Source organism: Alosa alosa, chromosome 15 (genome assembly GCF_017589495.1).
Source record: "Alosa alosa isolate M-15738 ecotype Scorff River chromosome 15, AALO_Geno_1.1, whole genome shotgun sequence".
NCBI classification, from domain to species: Eukaryota; Metazoa; Chordata; class Actinopteri; order Clupeiformes; family Clupeidae; genus Alosa; species Alosa alosa.
The window spans coordinates 29,117,765-29,137,504 of record NC_063203.1 but is presented as its reverse complement, the minus strand read 5'-3'; the positions used below and the strand labels follow the sequence as shown (position 1 = coordinate 29,137,504).

The window sequence follows — 19,740 nt, the reverse complement described above, 5'->3', positions numbered from 1 at the left end:
AACTATAACATCTTAACAGGATCCACCAAGTTCATCTTTACTCCTCTGTTGATTCATTCTTGAAAGACCATCATAGGGTTCTGTGACGTTCTAAGTGGAACCGTAGATTATTCTTCCAACAGTAAGGTTATACCAATGGACTATGGTATTTTTGAGGGGGAAAAACACAATGAAACCCATGTAAATCAAATGTCTGACCTGGCCTATCTCGTTGCCATGCGCACGCACACACACACGCACATATCTGACCTGGCCTATCTCGTGGCCATGCGCACGCACACACACACGCACATTTGAAATACAGCTCTACTGAACGGCCCATTTTACTGTGTGACTGCAGTGTAGTCATGAGGATTCACACATGCAGCACATTAACCTTTACTGGGCCACAGCGCATGATAGGCTGGACACAGGATTAACATGGCCGCTCTAATGCACTGAGCTCTCCTCACTCTTCAAAGACATCTTTACCTCTTCTCGTCTTTGGCCTTTCTCTGTCTCTCATCTCCTCCGCTGTGTATGCATGTGTGTGTGAGTGTGTATGCATGTGTGTGTGAGTGTGTATGCATGTGTGTGTGTGCATTACAGAGAGAGATCAGTATGACAACACGCACAAGCTTAGAAAGAATCCTTAGAAAGAATCATGCGGCATGCCACATTCTATGAGTCAGTGGCAAACACATTTAGACACACACACACACACACACACACTTCAGTGCTTCTGCAGTGTGTGTCCCCGGTCCCTGAGAGTGGTGGAGAGTGAGATTGAGTTGGACGAAGTGGTCCATCCATTCAGAACCGGCTCTGTGAGCTGATCCGCCAGAGACACGGTTCCTCTGCACTCACCGCTGGACAGTGTTGCGCGGTCTGCCCGAAATTAAACGGTCGCCCGCGGATGACCGCGGTCACCCGCGGTTATGAGTCATAAACAAAATATTTTAATGATATTCGGGTCATTTGCGGGCGGGTCAGTTAAAATTAATTAAATATATATTTTCTACAAATAGGCCTACTTAAAATATCACAAGAAGGCTAGCATCAATACAGTAAAGCATCAATACAGTTAAGTCAACAGTAAAGAAGCTGAAGACGCGAGTTAAAATAATAAAGACACCCCTTCAGGAAAAGCGATATAGGCTATGGGAAATATTGGGAAAAGTTCTTAAAGAAGATGACAGTAGTACAAGTTATGGTCTATGTAGGCCTACTTCTTGCAAAGCCATTTAAGTATGACAGCCAAAATGGGCAGCCTGCAGGAATAAATGTTATGGCACAGACTATCTACCGGTATGTATAGGTTCGCGCATGCATAAAAGTTACCTTAGTTCGTTGTGTTTGTGACTTTAAACAGTGGATGTGCTTTTGTAAAGCTTTGTGCTTCATTCAGCATTATAAACCAGTTCTTACGCTAACGTTTTGACCAGCAATGTATCTCTCTTGCCTACCTTGCCTCACCATTTCTGTTTTCGAAAGAAAGATGTATGTCCATGGCCTTCAAATAAGCTGTTCACTAAAGCTTGGCTGCTCCAGCCACTATGCATGACTATGGTTTGATCTGGAGAACACACGAACACACACACAGACACACACACACACACACACACTTATGAACGACACACACTAATAGCCTGCTCCACATCTCTCCCATGTCCCCTAAGGTCACCTCCCAGCAGCCCATTACTCTCCACGGACTGACCAATTAAAACTCGCCAGAAGACCCACGGAGAGCCCTGATTGGCTGACCCACAGGTGTCAGGGAGTGCGCTGAATGTTTCATGCGCTGGCATAAAGGATTTAGTGGCCAGTTAACCCAGGACGATGAATAAAACATCAGCGGAGAACTCGCGTGCCTCTGTCTGACTGGGATGAATGCACAGAGAGCCACTGAGGAATATGCACTCACATTAGTATTCATACTAATGACTTGTTCACAGCCTATTTAGGTGTCCCAATGCATCCGACAGCCTCTTGTGATAATTAAGGTGTGCGCAGGGTTGGGAAATGAAATATCAGAACTGAGTGGAATCAATAAGAAAGAATTGAAACGGGGACTGAAAAATGAAAGAAAAATTTGTATGTATTATTAAGGCCTTATCCTCGAAATGAGGAATTGATAAGCAGGATCGGAATCAATAACATTTGATACCCAACATAAGGTGTGCAGAAACAGACATTAAAATGATTGTTTGGTATTGATTATTATTGGTCGATTACGGGTAGTGAGAAATATGACAAATGTTGAGAAGACATTTTCTTTTGCACCATAGTGACGACGGATACAAACAGCTACTGTGGGGGTGCTGTGGCGCAGCAGGCTATGCGCCCGTACCGTATACGGGTCCGAGTGCCCACGGGGACCCAGGTTCCAATCCGACCTGCGGTCATTTCTCGACCCCTCCCCATCTCTCTCTCCCACTTACTTCCTGTCACTTTTCACTGTCAGTTCACAGATTCATGTTGGGATCTTTGCGGTCATTTCTCGACCCCTCCCCATCTCTCTCTCCCACTTACTTCCTGTCACTTTTCACTGTCCTGTCCAAATAAAGGCAAAAAGCCCAAAAATAAACTTTATATAAAAAAAAAAAACAGGCCTCCATTCTCAGCAGGAGTCTCCACCTTCAGCTGGACAAAGACCAGAGTGAGTCGTGCGTGAATTCCTTTGTTCAGGAGCCCAGGATGGCAGATAGCACACATGAACCGGGCGATGAAAGGAAGAGAGGAGGAGGGGGGGAGGTGGAAGGACTGGAATGAAGGGAGAAAGACAGAATGATGGACAAGGATGGAAAGGTGAAGGAGATGAAAGGAAGAGTGAGAAAGAAAGAGGGAGGGGAGAGAGAGAGAGAGAGAGAACATAAGGGAGAGATGAGAGATGGTTGAGGAAGCAAATTGAACACAGATTTTGTAAGGAGAGAAAGAGAGAGATGGAAAGAGAGAGGGAGCGGAAGAGAGAGAGAGAGGGGGGCCAGATTTAGAGAGGAGAGGGAGGAGAGGCTCTTATCTTTGCAGGTGTGTCCCATGGCCTCCATCACAAGAGAATCAGGCGTGGAAACCCTGTGCTCACCTCACTCAACAACACCAACCACCTCCACCTCCAGGGTGTCAAAATCACTCCAGCCGTTTCAGTAAACACCTCCTCTCAAACACATGTGACGTAGTCACAGCGCAAATGCATCCCTTTTCCCTTTTTCTTCAATGTATTTATGCAGCAAGTAGTGTTCATTTAAGTCAGGCAGAGGCGAGAGGAAATATGTTAGATCAACAACCTTTTTTCATGACTAAGGCGAGGCGATGACGAGACAGCAGTATGTCCTGAAACACTGACTAAGACTATCTTAAGATGCATTATTGTTGATGAAAAAAAAGACGAGACTAAAATTTTTTGCATGAAATAAAAACTAAGATAAAATCTCTCTTCATTTTAGGTCTACAAAATGAGAAGACTAGAGAAGAGAAGAATATCTAGCTGTTAAGTTTTTTCAAAATATTTGAATGAGTTCATCACGCAACAGCTTTCCTGTAGGCTAGTCTATCTACGTGCTGTTGCTGCAACCCTGTGGCTGCAACATCAAACTACATGGAACAAGAACACTGGAGATTTCTGCCAGAGTTAGCAAGCTAACTACCTAAGCTTTATGCCACAATGCTACATACCCAGAAGTTGAAGCTTCTCATACAAATGAACATCCCCAGAATGTCCATATCGAAAAATGTTCATCATGTAATGTCAACTATTTAACTAGTTAGACTGATGATGCAAAGTTTGCCAGCAAGTAAGCTAATATGGAAAGTTCGCTAGCAAGTTAGCTATGGCTAAGATGGAGAGTCTGTTTGGGGAATGTGTTGTGTTTGGGGGCATATCGCCATCTAGCGAAGCGCGGAGTAAAACATTAATATTTTGGCCTACTGACAGTGTTTCTCAAACTTTTTTCAGTTTCAGGACCACTTAACTAACCCTGGCAAAAAAAAAAAAAAGATTAGACCTACTTCAACAGTAGCCTATAATTAGTCTACACAATAGGCCTACTCACTGAACCACCTTGCTTATTGTCTTTGCACTTTGCTTATTGTGTGGATTCATACTGTATGATTTAAACTGGCATATCTTACATAGACAGTGTTGCAGAACTGTTTTTTTTACAAGTTGGTTCAATATTGCAAACAACTAATCTATATTATATTTTACCCGCCTGCTCAAGTTAGACCACTTGGGATAACTTATGGACCACCAGTGATCCCCCGGACCACACTTTGAGAAACACTGGTCTACGAATGACAGTGGTCCAGTCAAATCTTTTTACTGTCTATGGTCAAATCCCAGCCGAGCTATAACTGTAGCTCGACTTACCTGTGCATGTAAACATACTGACTGACAAAAAAATCAGAATGAGTTATTATAACAGACGAGTAGCCCTGTGGACACACAATATTATTGGAAAATTGAGATGTGTGAAACACTATTTGACTCAAATGGTAATCAGAAATAATTTGTTATAAAAAAAAGACTAAAATGTGTTGACTAAAACTGACTAAGACTAAGATACCTTTAGTTTTCTTTTGACTAAAACTAGACTAAAATGACGAGAGACTTTTAGATGGGCTAAAACTTGACTAACAAAAATGATATTTGAATGACTAAATATGACAAAGACTAAAAAGGACATTTCGACACAAGACTAAGACTAAGACTAAATTAAAAATAGGTGACAAAATTAACACTAGCAGCAAGTGGTAATTATGTGGTAATTTATTTATCCTGCAAGTAGAGTACAGATTCATGTTGGGATCTTTAAATAGCCCCCTGAATGCCACGACCACCACTGTCCCCAGTTTACATAAGAAGCTACTCCAGGTCTTCAACACAGCCACTTCCGGCCCTGTTTTTCACCAAGACAGTGAACAACAATGTCTCTTAAATGGACATCTTTATCCACACTGACAGTAACAATGACTCTTAAATGGACATCTGTATCCACACTGAAAGTAACGATGAGAAAGAGAGAGCTGTGTGTCCACTAATGGTTGCATAATGTTTCACTTCTTTACAGTAAGATTTGTACCATGTGGCTCAAATACAACAAGTAAAGCTTTATGCAGTTTATAGGCACAACTCAAAAGATGGCCAACACACTCGAGACACGAGATGAGACTATCCTGAAATCTTAATAAAGACAGGCCCTGTGGTGACCTCCCCACTATTACTGAGATAATTAACGAGGTCGAGGGGGCAGTCCTGATGTGGGTCAACCCAATATAACTGCCTGTGGACCTCTCCTGGAGGCTGAAGCACTGAGAGATGTACGCCGCACATCGTCACAACTTCCGGACTTTTCTGGGGCACTCCACAGAGACAGGCCTGGATTTGCAGGGTGATAACAATGGTGTCTCGGTCTTCCCAAATTCTGGAAGGCAAGGGGAGCAACTAAAAACATTATATGAAATAAGATTTATAAAATACTAGGAGTTACAGTTGACTGTCAGCTAGTTTGCACTCTCATCACGTTCACTTTCTACATTCATTTGAGTCCATTTCCAAGCGTCCAGAGGCTGACCCAGGTCTCTGTCTGAAACAGGTTTTGAACAAAGAGCATCTTTCAGCAGGCCAAATATCACAGACCATATAGAAAGTTACAAATCTATTCCCTGACTTTCCATCACACACACACGCCTGCATTTTACTTCAACAGCAGCTGACCACAGCAAGGGATCATGGTCTGACCTGAGCTCAATCTGGTTCTTATTCTGGGCTCAATCTGGTTCTGATCTGAGCTAGATTCAATTCTGCTCTGGTTTGGACTGACCGCAGGCAAGCTCATGTGGATGTGACTCTCAGTAGTGTGGATGTGACTCTCAATAGTGTGGATGTGACTCTCAGTAATGTGGATGTGACTCTCAGTAGTGTGGATGTGACTCCCAGTACTGTGGATGTGACTCTCAGTAGTGTGGATGTGACTCTCTGTAGTGTGGATGTGACTCCCAGTAGTGTGGATGTGACTCTCAGTAGTGTGAATATGACTCTCAGTTCTCAGTAGTGTGGACGTGACTTTCAGTTGTGTGGATGTGATGTGACTCCCAGTTCTCAGTAGTGTGATGTGACTTTCAGTAGAGTGGATGTGACTCCCAGTAGTGGATGGACTCCCAGTAGTGTGGATGTAACTCCCAGTAGTGTGTATGTGACTCTCAGTTCTCAGTAGTGTGGATGTGGATGTGACTTTCAGTAGTGTGGATGTGGATGTGACTCTCAGTTGTGGATATGACTCTCAGTTCTCAGTAGTGTGGATGTGACTTTCAGTAGTGTGGATGTGACTCCCAGTAGAGTGGATGTGACTCCCAGTAGTGTGGATGTGACTCCCAGTAGTGTGGATGTGACTCTCAGTTCTCAGTAGTGTGGATGTGACTTTCAGTAGTGTGGATGTGACTCCCAGTAGTGTGGATATGACTCTCAGTTCTCAGTAGTGTGGATGTGACTTTCAGTAGTGTGGATGTGACTCCCAGTAGAGTGGATGTGACTCCCAGTAGTGTGGATGTGACTCCCAGTAGTGTGGATGTAAACATGTGGAAATGGCAACGTGTGAATGAGGAGGGAGAGGAGGAGCACACACAGCTGTATCATGAAGCAGCCCAGTGACCTATACACACACACACACACACACACACACACACACACACACACTAGCAACATTAGCAAAATTTCAAGGATTTCAAGGACCTGACTCAAATCAAATATAAAACTTAAAATACTTGCTCTGTTACACGGATTAGTGTGACTACATTAGTAAATATCACTTTCGGGAACAGGACACAGACTCTGACCTCACCTACAGACCAGTCCATTTATTATTTTCTGATGAACCTAAAGCTTCTTTTCTACGTTTGACTAACTGCTATTCAGCACAGCACACAGCAGGAAGAGGGAGCGCTCGAGGCCCACCACGGTGTCATGAGCGATCAAGAGACCCAAATCCTCTGCAGCCATTTAAAGGGCTGTAATGGCACATGATTGGAAATACCATATCTTTAATTAAAAACCAGTCAACCATCCTGTCCACGTGAAATTAATGGACAGCCGCCCTCCCCAATCTCCCCCCGTTCCTGCGTTTCTTTTTTTTTCTTTATTTCTTTCTTTCTTTCCAAGGTCCTCTATCCCCCCCTCCTCTCTCTCTCTTTTCCACTCCCATCATGTGAGTTGCGTCCTCCTCTAAACCTCCTCTTTGTTGACGTACACGAGTTGTTCTCACTCTTCTGGTTGACCGCCACTTTTGAGGCATCTTCACCACCGTGTGCTTTTGATTGGCTGATCATTGGCGTCCGTATTAAAGCCCAGCGTGGACGCGTCCGCCGCTCTGTCTGGCGGAGATCCACCACGTCAGACGAATCCTCTGCAGACAGAAACTCAGTCGTGCTGGGCGATGAGAAGTGCTGTGGCAACATGAAGCGCTGTGTGGAAGCTTTCATCCCTTCCCTCAGTGAGCTGCTCAGTGTGTGTGTGTGTGTGTGTGTGTGTGTGTGTGTGTGTGAAAAGGACAGCTCAGGCCTCGCTGACCACTTCAGTGGATTCAATTTTCCGACTCCGGCTCGAATCCCGCAGCCCCAGTCACGTCACGCAACATGGAAAAACACAAGGACCTCTTCACAAAAAGGAGAGAGGCATCCTCAAATAGTCAGAAAAACACAAGGACCTCTTCACAAAGGAGAGAGGCATCTTCAAATAGTCAGAAACAAAGACAAATGCATCAAGAGAAATGTATCTTTTTATCATTCTGTTTAAAAATAATCAAATGACTCCTTCACTGGTCCACTCTTGAGCATCATGGCAGATTTGACCCCGTCCAGACTATGCAGAATGCTGATACATATTTTTTTCTATTTCCAATCTATAAACAAAAGTCTTTACTTTCATGTTGTAGCTCTTCATAGCACTCTGAATGTGCCGTCACACATAACACAGTTAGCTACTGCAGAACTGTTGCAACATAACAGATAAGCATCGGACACTGGCATCAGTAAATGTCATATCATTTGCCGATAGCCAGCACCAGTCAACGAGGTAGATATCGGCCAATAGCCAGCACCAGTCAACAAGGTAGATATCGGCCGACACAGATCCCAGGCCGAGCTGCTCGGCTACTTTCTTACAGGCCTCGTCAGTGACATTTTGGCAGCAGTCAGAAATAGTTTTGTGTATTCTGGAACTTCCCCTCCCCTAAATAGAGCTTCAGAGTGTGTGTGTAGTGTGTTGTGTTACAGACCCTGGATCATGCTCACTTACACACACACACACACACACACACACACACACACACACACACACACACACACAGCAGAGTGAGAGAGAGTGAGACAGAGTGAGAGAGAGAGAGAGAGAGGCAGAGTGAGAGAGAGAGAGAGGCAGAGAGAGAGAGGCAGAGTGAGAGAGAGGGAGAGAGTGAGAGAGAGGGAGAGAGAGAGAGAGGGGCAGAGGAGAGAGAGAGAGAGAGAGAGAGTAGAGAGAGAGAGAGAGAGAGGCAGAGTGAGAGAGAGAGAGAGAGAGAGAGAGAGAGAGGCAGAGTGAGAGAGAGTGAGAAAGAGGGAGAGAGAGAGGGGCAGAGTGAGAGAATGAGGCCAAACTGAAGGGGGCAATATGAATAGGACTGAGTGACCATCATCACCATGACCACCAGCATCACCATGACCACCAGCATCACCTCCCCCGGACCATCTAACAGCTCCAGCACATCTACTAGTGATTCAGGAACTGACACTGAACCCAGCAGGGTGGCCAATGGGGCATCAACAGAGATCTGCCCCTGGCACAAGCACTGAGGGATGGGGCATCAACAGAGATCTGCCCCTGTCACAAGCACTGAGGGGTGGCCAGTGGGGCATCAACAGAGATCTGCCCCTGGCACAAGCACTGAGGGGTGGCCAATGGGGCATCAACAGAGATTTGCCCCTGGCACAAGCACTGAGGGGTGGGGCATCAACAGAGATCTGCCCCTGTCACAAGCACTGAGGGGTGGCCAGTGGGGCATCAACAGAGATCTGCCCCTGGCACAAGCACTGAGGGGTGGCCAATGGGGCATCAACAGAGATTTGCCCCTGGCACAAGCACTGAGGGGTCATGGCAGCTGGCAGCTGACAGCTGGGGCTGCAAACATCACATGAACACCCAGCTCATGTCATCTCATGTGCTGAATGTCTGTTTACCCAAATATGACTGGGGTCGCTGTATTCTGTTCCCAGAAGTGAACTTGAAAAGACAGAGCAGTGGCCAACCCACTGGGCCAAGCCAACGCTGACAGGGGGGGTTTGGCTTTGCTGAAGGCAAAGGTTTACCAACTGTTAATGCATTGTGCTGAATGAGCAGAAGAACATCTCTCATGCTGACCGAAGCTTTCCTCTCCATCCCTCTGACCATATTGATTGACCTCATAATCTGAACTCCAAGAAATAACTCCAGCTAAGACTCGACTATGTCTCATAACAGGCAGTGATTTCACCGGTCCAGCCGGAGCCAAAAGACCCTACTGATCACCCCTCTCATTGAGGGTCTCAGTTCAGCTTATCTGAGTGTTCATTACGGTTTTATTTTTCAGATAAGCTACCATTTCTTTATGAATAATCCCAAATGGGCATCGTATTGTGTTTCACCGTGGAGTGCACATTTGGCATTCTACATATTCATGCTAAACATACACACACACACACACACACACACACACAAACTATATAAAAAAGAATTTGATCTCAGTCCATTGTAATCTCCAGCGCACAATGAGTCGGTCACATTAGGCATGTGGACAGTAGAACACAAGGGCTTAATCTCGCGAGGATCCTCTTTCTCTTTTATAGAAGGATTCTCTCTTTCTCTTCCCCCCCAGTTCCCACACCCAACAGAGGAGAAGAACTCCCTAAGGCCCACCCTGGCCTTTTGGTGGCTCTTCAGTCCACACACACACGCTCACACACACACACACTCTCTCTCTTACACACACACACACACACACACACACACACACACACACACTCATACACACTCTCACACACACTCTCTCACACACACACTCTCTCTCTCTCTCTCTTACACACACACACACACACACACACACACACACACACACACACACTCTCTCTCTCTCTCTCTCTCATACACACACATTTGCTCATACACACTCTCACACACATTCTAACACACACACTCACACACACACACACACACGTTCAGAACAGATGGCTTAAAGAGATCTGTACAAAATCTCCTTCTCCAGAAGCAGGCTAATCTTTTTATGTGATTCAATGTCTCCAGTCCCACGGGCTGCCATTTGTCAGCATTTGTCAGTTTATAAACATCTTTTTCTCAACGTTGTAACCCCCTTCCAATGGGCTGGCACAGAAACAAGGCGTATGCTCCAAGCCATGAGCTTGCCGAGTGGCTGTCCCTAATTTAAATGTGCTGATTAAGTCAGACTCGCTGTCTACGTCAATCACCATAAAAGTCAGAAAATAAACACAAGAGACAGAAGGAGGACCAAAGACAAAATAAACACAAGAGACAGAAGGAGGACCAAAGACAGAAAATAAACACCAAAGACAGGAAGAGGACCAGACAATGGAAAGTGGACACAGACACAAGTCTTCCAAACGAGTGATAAATGGCTGTTTGACAGACCTCGTTTGAGCTCGACACCTCTCAGCAAGTTCAAGCACAACATCAGTGACCTTCAGAGGGCCGCACATCATCGCTTCGGCACCAAGAAGGATATTTACTGCTTTTCAACGGCGGCTTTCTGCTTCAGCATTCCTGACTGGTCACCAGAGGCCAGAGAACGAATCTCCACACGCAGCAGATGGCCACCGCTCACAAGGGCAATTTTACATCACCGTTTCTGCCAGGGCTGGCGCTAGCCATTTGGGTGCCCCCACCCACCCATCCACCGACCAACCAACCACCACCACCACCACCAAAGGAATAACAACCATTCAGAATTTTAGAATTCAGAATTCAGTTTTTTTTTCTAATTGCAGTTTCACCAACAGATGTCGCCCTTGGCCTATGAACCTCTTGGAAATAACCGCATAGAACAACAACTAAACTTATCTAAAGCTGTCTAATTTAGCAAAATCATATCACGTTCAGATGCAGGGTTTTTCCAACGTTCACCTTACCAAGAGCCATTTCCCACTCATCATTTCATTACATTGTGAAAGTGTCACTTGTAGCGTTACTTTTTCACTACACAATTAGATTGATCATAATTGATAACAAACGCCAAAAAAGCGTCCTGAAATGCAAAGCAAACTATTCTAACGTTACCTGACTAGATCTCTGATGGCTAAAAGAAATAGCAAGCCCAGTTTAAGCATAATCAGAAATAGCATTGGTAGCTAGCAACCTGAAGAAGGATTGCTAGTCTTAGCAGTGTTGAATTGCATTCAATAACCCATAATCCATATTCATATCCACAACATAAAATAACTAGCTAGCCAGCATCAATAATTTGCCATGTAACACATGAACATGAACATGGCTAGTAGGAACTTACGTTACAAAGTTTATTGACGGTAGTAGTATTACCTGGCATAAGCAGACATGCCTACAAAACTAAAGATTATTTTGATTTTAAAACGTTGTCTTAACTGCAAGTGACGCGCAGCATCATCCCGCTGTCCCTTCTTCTTCCTTTTTTCCGCCCCCGACTCTTAAAGGCCCATTCACACCAAGAACGATAACGATAACTATAACTATAACCATAATGATAAAAGCGTTCACACTGAACAACGATAAACAAAGTCTATAACTATAACTATAACCATTGGACATTTACACCACCCACCTCACCCGCAAGGCGACCAAAATTGTGAGTGATGCAAGTCACCCCGCTCACAATCTGTTTGATCTACTGCCCTCTGGGAAGAGGTACAGAAGCCTGCGCTCCCGCACTACCAGACTCACCAACAGCTTCATACACCAAGCTGTAAGGATGCTGAACTCTCTCCCTCCTCTCCCCTCCACCCCTCAGCTACATAACATCCTGGACATTGGACCCACAATGGCCGCCTGCGCACTACTCCACTTGCACACTTGCACACTTGTACACTTTACAACTTGGTGTTGTTGTCCTGAAAACACAACACTTCTGCTGCTCTTACATAACTTGCACCACTATGCCACTTTCTTTATTACTTAGGTCAAACAGAACTACCCAAGTCTTTTATTGGCCTGACTTTGCACTAGTATTTTATTAACTGTCTATGGACAATTTCAACCAAATTTTGCTGCTCTTATTTTTTCATTATTATATGTGCCCTCTTATTTACTTATTTACTTACTTTTTTGTTTACTTGAATGTTATGTTTGACTGTGGACTTAAATTGGTAAAATATGTCTTGTCTTCACCGTGGGATAGTGAGAAACGTAATTTCGATCTCTTTGTATGTCTGGAACATGTGAAGAAATTGACAATAAAGCTGACTTTGACTTTGACTTTGACTTTGAACCATAATGATAAAAGCGTTCACACTGAACAACGATAAACAAAGTCTCTCCTTGTGTTAATAAATGTGACTGATTGGCTATTAGCCTTTTATCGTTGTGAAAATCGCTCTGAAAGTGATCCCCAACGATATCGTTCTTCATGTCGTTATCGTTATAGTTTACGTGTGAACGTCGTCATTCATATTAACGAGAACGATATTTATTTATAGTTATCGTTATCGTTTTTGGTGTGAATGGGCCTTTAGTGTCTTTTCGAGGCCATGTCTAAGGTGTCTGCCAAATTTGGGATTAATAATCGAACAGACCACTGGGAGGTGGGGGAGGGGGGCACCAGAGGGAGACTGGAGAGAGGGCCGCACAGGAGATTCACCTTTTTCTCGACTAATTTGGTTTAGGCATATATTACTTTTGAATTGCTTTTACATATTAGCATGTTTTAGACATATTTTATTTGTTATTTAAATACTAGTAGCCTATTGTGGTGATTTTTCACGACCCAGATTTTTTGGTGCCCCCCCCAGGCACTTGGTGCCCTACGCGCAGTGTGTGATGTGCGTGTGCAGAGCGCCGGCACTGGTTTCTGCACATTTCACAGTTTCACATTCGTCATTTGTACGCATTTGTGTGTAAGCCGCAAAATTTTGCAAAATCATTGTATCAGGCACAGCTAAGTAAGGGATAAATGTATTGTCCGCCGGTAATAGAGTCCCGAAGCCATGACGTAGCGTTGTCAAGGCAGCAATTTAACTGGATCTAAACAAATCAATTTACCATTAGAAATCACCATAGCGGTATTTCAATCATTTTACAACGTTTCTAAGACGTTAGTATATTTTTTACACTGTAGGAATCACATAACACAATGGGTGTGTTCCAAACGGGAGACAGGTGCCTACTGCCTCCCTCCCTACATAGAGAGCTATCTCACTAGACATGACTTTGGATTAAATGCATCTTTTAAAAATGAGCGTAGCACTCTAGAATCTTTGGTTAACACTACGGTATGACGTTAGCAAAGGCCTGACGTTAAACTAAATTAGCTTACGTAAGCTAGCAGGCTAACGGTATAAATTAGTTTTACGGCCGGCAGATATATCAGACCAGACGCTATTAATGGTTACAACAATGGCATAATCAGATAGTAAATTGTTTATTTCTAATCTGTAATCTGTAAATCTAAGCAAAATAAGATCACACAAATTACATTTTAAACAGATTCAGCAGCCATTACCGATGTCATCCGCCATGTTTGTTTACCTTTCACAGCTGTTTCAGACGTTGCCGCAAGGGATTATGGGTAGGAGGCAGCATGAAGTGTGCATCGATGCTGCCTTCAAAAATGACCGTTATTTGGGAATTCTAAGATATCTTAAAAGGCAGCAGAATTTGTTTTTTCGGTTTTCAACCGCTTGCTGCCTTACTCCCCAGTTAGATATCTTAAAAGGCAGCAACTTTACCCGTTTCGAACACACCCTATATATATATTCAACACAATCAAATTCGTGACTACAGAGTTTTATTTTAGCATAGGTTTCCTCCGTAAAAGAGACCTGCATGTAACTTCACAGCATGCGGTTAAAATCCTTAAATTCACGGACGTGTTTTGCTCTTAACATCCGCCAGTCTTTGAGAAGACGTGAAATATCCACTGGAATTTTGTTTCTTTCTATTACAACTGCCAGGGAATCCGTGTTATGTGGCTAAGCTGCTGCCTAGCAGGTAAAACATGTTTAAATGGATATATTTATTTTTACTAGCTAGAAATGATGCCACATGTCTACATTCAGTGCTATTTATGCCACTTCGAAAGTTTGTTTAGATCCAGTGATTCTGCCGTCATGGAAACGCTACGTCACACTTCGGGACTCAATTATCAAAAAATTAGTCCCGACAGGGAGAACAGAACAATACATTATCCCGCTTATTATACGGCTACTTGCCAAAACAAGAAAAGAAACTTAACATAATGGGTCTTTAAAAATTATTTTGCTACCGTTTTGTGTCTTCCGCTGACAAAATGAATGGTTTGCCAAACTGTCACACAAACTTGACAGTTTCAGGTGTTGCGTGGCAACGTCTTATTAGCTGACTTTCACTTTCAATGAAATTCTATTGCAATAAGCGAACAGACTTCTTGCGGAGTAATATGAAAGACGTTAATCAGAAGCACAACACTCGTTGCCATTGACAGCGGTGATTACATAGGCCTACTTTGCTGGTGATTATATAGATTTAACAGACCTCCGAACGTTGGGAAGGCCCATTCATGTGAATGGAATTTTCTGCAGCACTCTGAAGAGCCGTGTAATAATAGTTGGGAAATGACGGTATGTCTGAAAGTGAAGGAAATACGAGATGTGAAATCACTTCCTATCTAATGACACGTTAGAGGATTTACTGGTGTCACTGATGAGAGTGAGGCAGCAAGGTTCTCCAGAAACCGTTTCAAAACAAACAACACAAGAGCAGGCAACACGCCCTGATATGATTCAGTTGGCATGGAGCCGCATGTTTGAGGACTTCCAAGGAAGAATGACTGCGGCCATTCAGAAAGAGGGAGGCGGGTAGAGAGTAGAGAGGGGGTCTCTACACCTTACAAATGAGGCAGTCAGAGACAGACTAGACTCAGTCAAAACAGCAAACAATCCTTTCGGTATAACACACAAGGGCTTTAGAGCCCAAACCTTATCAGGCCTGACTCCCTGTTTTGTCTGCCTGTCTGTCTGGCTTTCACAGCCAAAGTGACGTCCATGTTTCATCCTGTCTCTGCAATGCCAGTGACGCTACAAGTTAAGTGCCCAGCTTCACAGGAAGTGACCTGTTCTAAGTGCCCTACTACCTGGCACGCATTGGCCAACGGTCAAGGAGAGTAGATTTAGAACTAGTGCAGGTGATGTAGCTGGAATGGTCACATAGCCTGACACAGTCCCAGCTGGGTGTCACTAACGGATGGATTAGTTCCGCTGCCTTTGACAAAGATGGTCACAGAAACACGCAAAGAAGATTAACTGTACCCCTAAGTAAAAAAGCTGGGATAAGTGTGTGCGTCCAACACTGATGTCCACCGGTAATGGGATAGCCCCTCATAAAATCCAAGAGTTGCAGGCAGCACCTGTTAAACCCACATAAGAAATCCAATAACGATGAGATTAGACCATGAAGACTTCGGCGGGCCAAGCCGTCGACTGCTGCCGTAAATATGCCCCGAGAAGCAGGGCATGATGGGAGTGGTTGGGCTGAAGAGTCCTGATAACTGGGCTGGCGTCCAGAGATAACACCGGTGAATCAGGACAGGAAGCGCTCCACTCCAACAAAACAAACAAACAAACAAACAAACAAACAACAGACTACAGACTACACTATAAAGCGCAAATCACCCAAAGCGTTCACCGCACAACGGAGCGACTCTGGCCGCCATAACGTCCACACTGAGATGGAGACGACACCGGATGGCCGTCTCACCTGATGGCCGTCTCTGTGCTGCCCAGTCCGTAACGCAGCAATGAGCCAGCAGGGGGAGAGGGCCAATTTGCAGGTTATTGCTGCAATGCAATGGAGGGACATGGATGAGCTTCACCGGTTTTGACGGACGGCGTGGACATCAAGAGCACATGAGTGGACGTGCGTGACACCAGACAAGAGCACATGAGTGGACGTGCGTGACACCAGACAAGATTAATGATGATGTAATACCTTGGAGTCCTCTGCAATCCCGTGCCTGCTTTCATTTGACCCCGACTTATGACGGCTGATGACCGAGACCAACACTTACACTCTTTCCTGCTTTTCCCTTATTGTCTGATACCCGTCATGTCTTCCTATACATTTCATCTGGATCCTTTACCCAGCTGTGACCTTCATTTGTCCTCTAGTTCCGACAGCCCGGTCTGAGCTCCCGCTAGCGCATACATGGGCAACATACGGCCCGCGGGCCACATCCGGCCCGTGGGCTTTTCCCTGACCGGCCCGCGTAAGGTCCGTGAAAGAATAATAGTCAAGAGCCTAGCATAGAGATAACGCATGCAAATCAATATCGTTGTTTTTATTTTGAAAGCGGCTGCTATTTGTACGCCCATACATTTGTGCGTGGATGCATACGACGTAAACACCCTCACTGATGTGCTGGTGAATTTATGCTTCTGCGTCGACACAATGCAGTTGCCTGGCGTAAACCTTTCAAAGTTTTGTGTCTCTTATGTCTTCCGCCGCTCACCACCGCAAAGGTTGTTAGAACGAACTCCTACTGCTGCTCGTTGGCGATACGAAGTGTTCATTTCAAAACGTTACTGGCAGATTGACAGTTTACAATCGGATAACCCCGTAATTGTACCCAAAATATGTCTGAGTTTATTTGCAAAGCTTATGTTAGCGAACTAGTATGATGCTACTACCCACAGGTTGCTTGAAGCAGCCGGCTCAACACACAGAGCGAAGTTGACCAATCACAGTTATGTGCATAAAGTTAAAGCAAAAACATAGCCTACATTTTTAAAATAGTTTTCTTTTTGCATGTTGATTAACTAATGACAGCCTACTATTGTTCTGTTCCACATTTTTAAGTAGTCTAATTCTGCATAGAGTTAATTTAATGATGGTAATGATTTTAAGATGAAATATTGCTGAGTGTTGATGAAATGGTAGCACAGGCCTATCGGTTGTACTGACTCCTTCACATTTTCATGACCTAGCCTAATTATATAGATATTGTAGTACTTTTTTTATATCAGTCTTTGAAAACTGAAAAAATGTCAATGTCAAAAATAATTTTCAAGAATGAGGATTAAATACTGGACATAGATTAAATATTGCTGTTTTTCCTTTGTCTCCTTCTCATTTTTATCTGTTCTTACGACAAGTAAACAAAACCATATGATTTACTTAATGTTATACAAGAAAAGAATAGAATTGAACAGAATTGAGTTCAGGCTTGAGTTCGGTATTTTGGGTCCGGCCCTCCTCAACAGTCCCAGTTTGTCATGTGGCCCCTTGGGGAAATTAGTTGCCCACCCCTGCGCTAGTGCATGTCCATGGTCAGCTAGAGCTTTGATGAGCTCATTTAGGCTCTCCTGACCAGCCTCCAGCACATGATGTCATATCTCAGAGGGCATATGGCCACTTTCCAATTATATTTCTGCAGCCATCTTGGGCAAGATACGTGCCCAGTGGCACTGACTAGTTGCACGACCACTTTCTGAAATCAACCAGTTCCTTAAAACCTGCTTTAAGGCTCATCTATTATGCAGTCACAGATCATTCACTGTAACGCTAAGTGGACACTTCGTTAGAGTTATCATTCACAGACCTGTCAGTCTCCAGATCTAACAGAACACACACTCATTACTTTACTTCTACATACAGATTTATGTCCAATATAGCTTTTTATTATCCATGCTGTCCCAATGGTGGACATAAACTGCAACAATAAATGTCAACTGGCTGAAAGGAAGCCGTATCCTTTCAGTAAGTCTGGGCCACATGGCAGAGCAATGGCTTTATTGGAGCAGAACAATCCTGCATCTGACCTTCCCAGCCATTTAAAAAAGCGACTGTTTTGGATTTGCATTTAAGGTGCCTCGCCAGACCAGCTGAACAAACACGCTGATAGGCAACGATCCAAATCTTAAAACAAGCGCGAACACCAAAACAGGCACCAAAAGACATTCTGTACAGACTTACAAAAACAAACAAAACAAAAAGAACTGTACGGTAATCCTGCCAGCAGGCTGAACAAGGTGAGACTTGAGCCGTGCGCCTTGAGCCAGTGGTGATGGAACTCCTGTGGGATCCAAAAGGAGCAACACCAGTACAGGTACAGTAAGGCACGGAGCTCCACGAGCCTCCCAAAAACAGCACCTCTCGGCTGGGCTTGGACATTAGCACAGGACACCAAAATGAGTGGGAGGGACTAATGACAGGTTGCAGAGTGTTTACCTATTCATTAAGCAGACACTTTCATCTAGCGTGGCATTTGACCAGTAAGAGTATTGGCTGGGGCATTTGACCAGTAAGAGTATTGGCTGGGGTATTTCACTAGTAAGAGTGTTAGCTGGGGCATTTCACTAGTATAAGTGCTAGCTGGGGTATTTCACTAGTAAGAGTATTGGCTGGGGTATTTGACCAGTAAGAGAGCTGGCTGGGGCATTTCACCAGTAAGAGTATTGGCTGGGGTATTTCACTAGTAAGAGTGTTAGCTGGGGCTTTTAACTAGTAAGAGTGCTAGCTGGGGTATTTCACTAGTAAGAATATTGGCTGGGGCATTTGACCAGTAAGAGTATTGGCTGGGGCATTTCACCAGTAAGAGAGCTGGCTGGGGCATTTCACCAGTAAGAGAGCTGGCTGGGGCATTTGACCAGTAAGAGTGCTGGCTGGGATGAAAACAACAGGAAGGCCAGGGTAAAAGATGTTGGTCTCCTAACTGCAGATTGTGAGCAACATGGAGCAACTGGACAACAGATGACCACAGATGGCAAAAAAAAAAAAAACGAAAGACAAAACAGAAGCTTTCCCATAGTGTGGCATGGCGAGGTGAGGTGCAGCGCTGCAGAGCAGCTGGCATTTCCCAGGGATCCATGGCTCTGCGGCCGAGCTCCGCTCCGCTACCATGGCGATGGTCATATTCCATGCACACTGTGGCAAATATTTAAACTGGGCTCCTGTCCCACCGACCAGCCCGCTACACGGCTGCTCGCGGTCATGGTGACCTGAACCAACAGTCTGCTGAAGGGGTCAAAAGTTCCACCGCCACCGGGCAACGCATTCTCAGCTGCTGGCGGACAGTGGCATGCAGCTTGACACGATGTATCAGGGAGCTGCCCAGCTCGGCTTGGCTTTCAGCGACCTACCACTCAGGCTAGGCTACTCGCCAGCGCACTGGCCAATGGCAGACCTCGCTAGGCTACTCGCCAGCGCACTGGCAAATGGCAGACTCTCGCTATAATGTTCAGAGCCAGCTCCCTATAGTCATTTACATCTCTTGCTAGAGTAAATAAAGAGAAGCGGTAGTGGTGTGTGTGTGTGTGTGTGTGTGTGTGCGGGCGTGTTCTCAAAAGCTTGTACTCAGGTGAGGTCAGATCTGATTATGCTTTCTGTCATAGATACCTATCAGTGAGTCTGCACACATGGCGACGGCAGCAAACGTTACGTAACAGTTGCAGAAGTATTCCATGCCGAATGAACACTGAAGTGGTGTGTGGTTTGGTGAGGAAATACATGCTCAAGACCACATTTCACCAGTTCATCAGTCCCTTCAGTTATAAAACAAAAATATG

At 44.6% G+C, this 19,740-nt stretch overlaps 1 protein-coding gene across 1 annotated transcript in view; it reads right to left on the bottom strand.

Annotated features, from left to right (window-relative positions):
* The window catches only part of ppm1lb (protein phosphatase, Mg2+/Mn2+ dependent, 1Lb), a 72,011-nt gene that overhangs the window by 19,664 nt on the left and 32,607 nt on the right, over window positions 1–19,740 (bottom strand). The gene's annotated exons all lie outside the window — the stretch shown is intronic.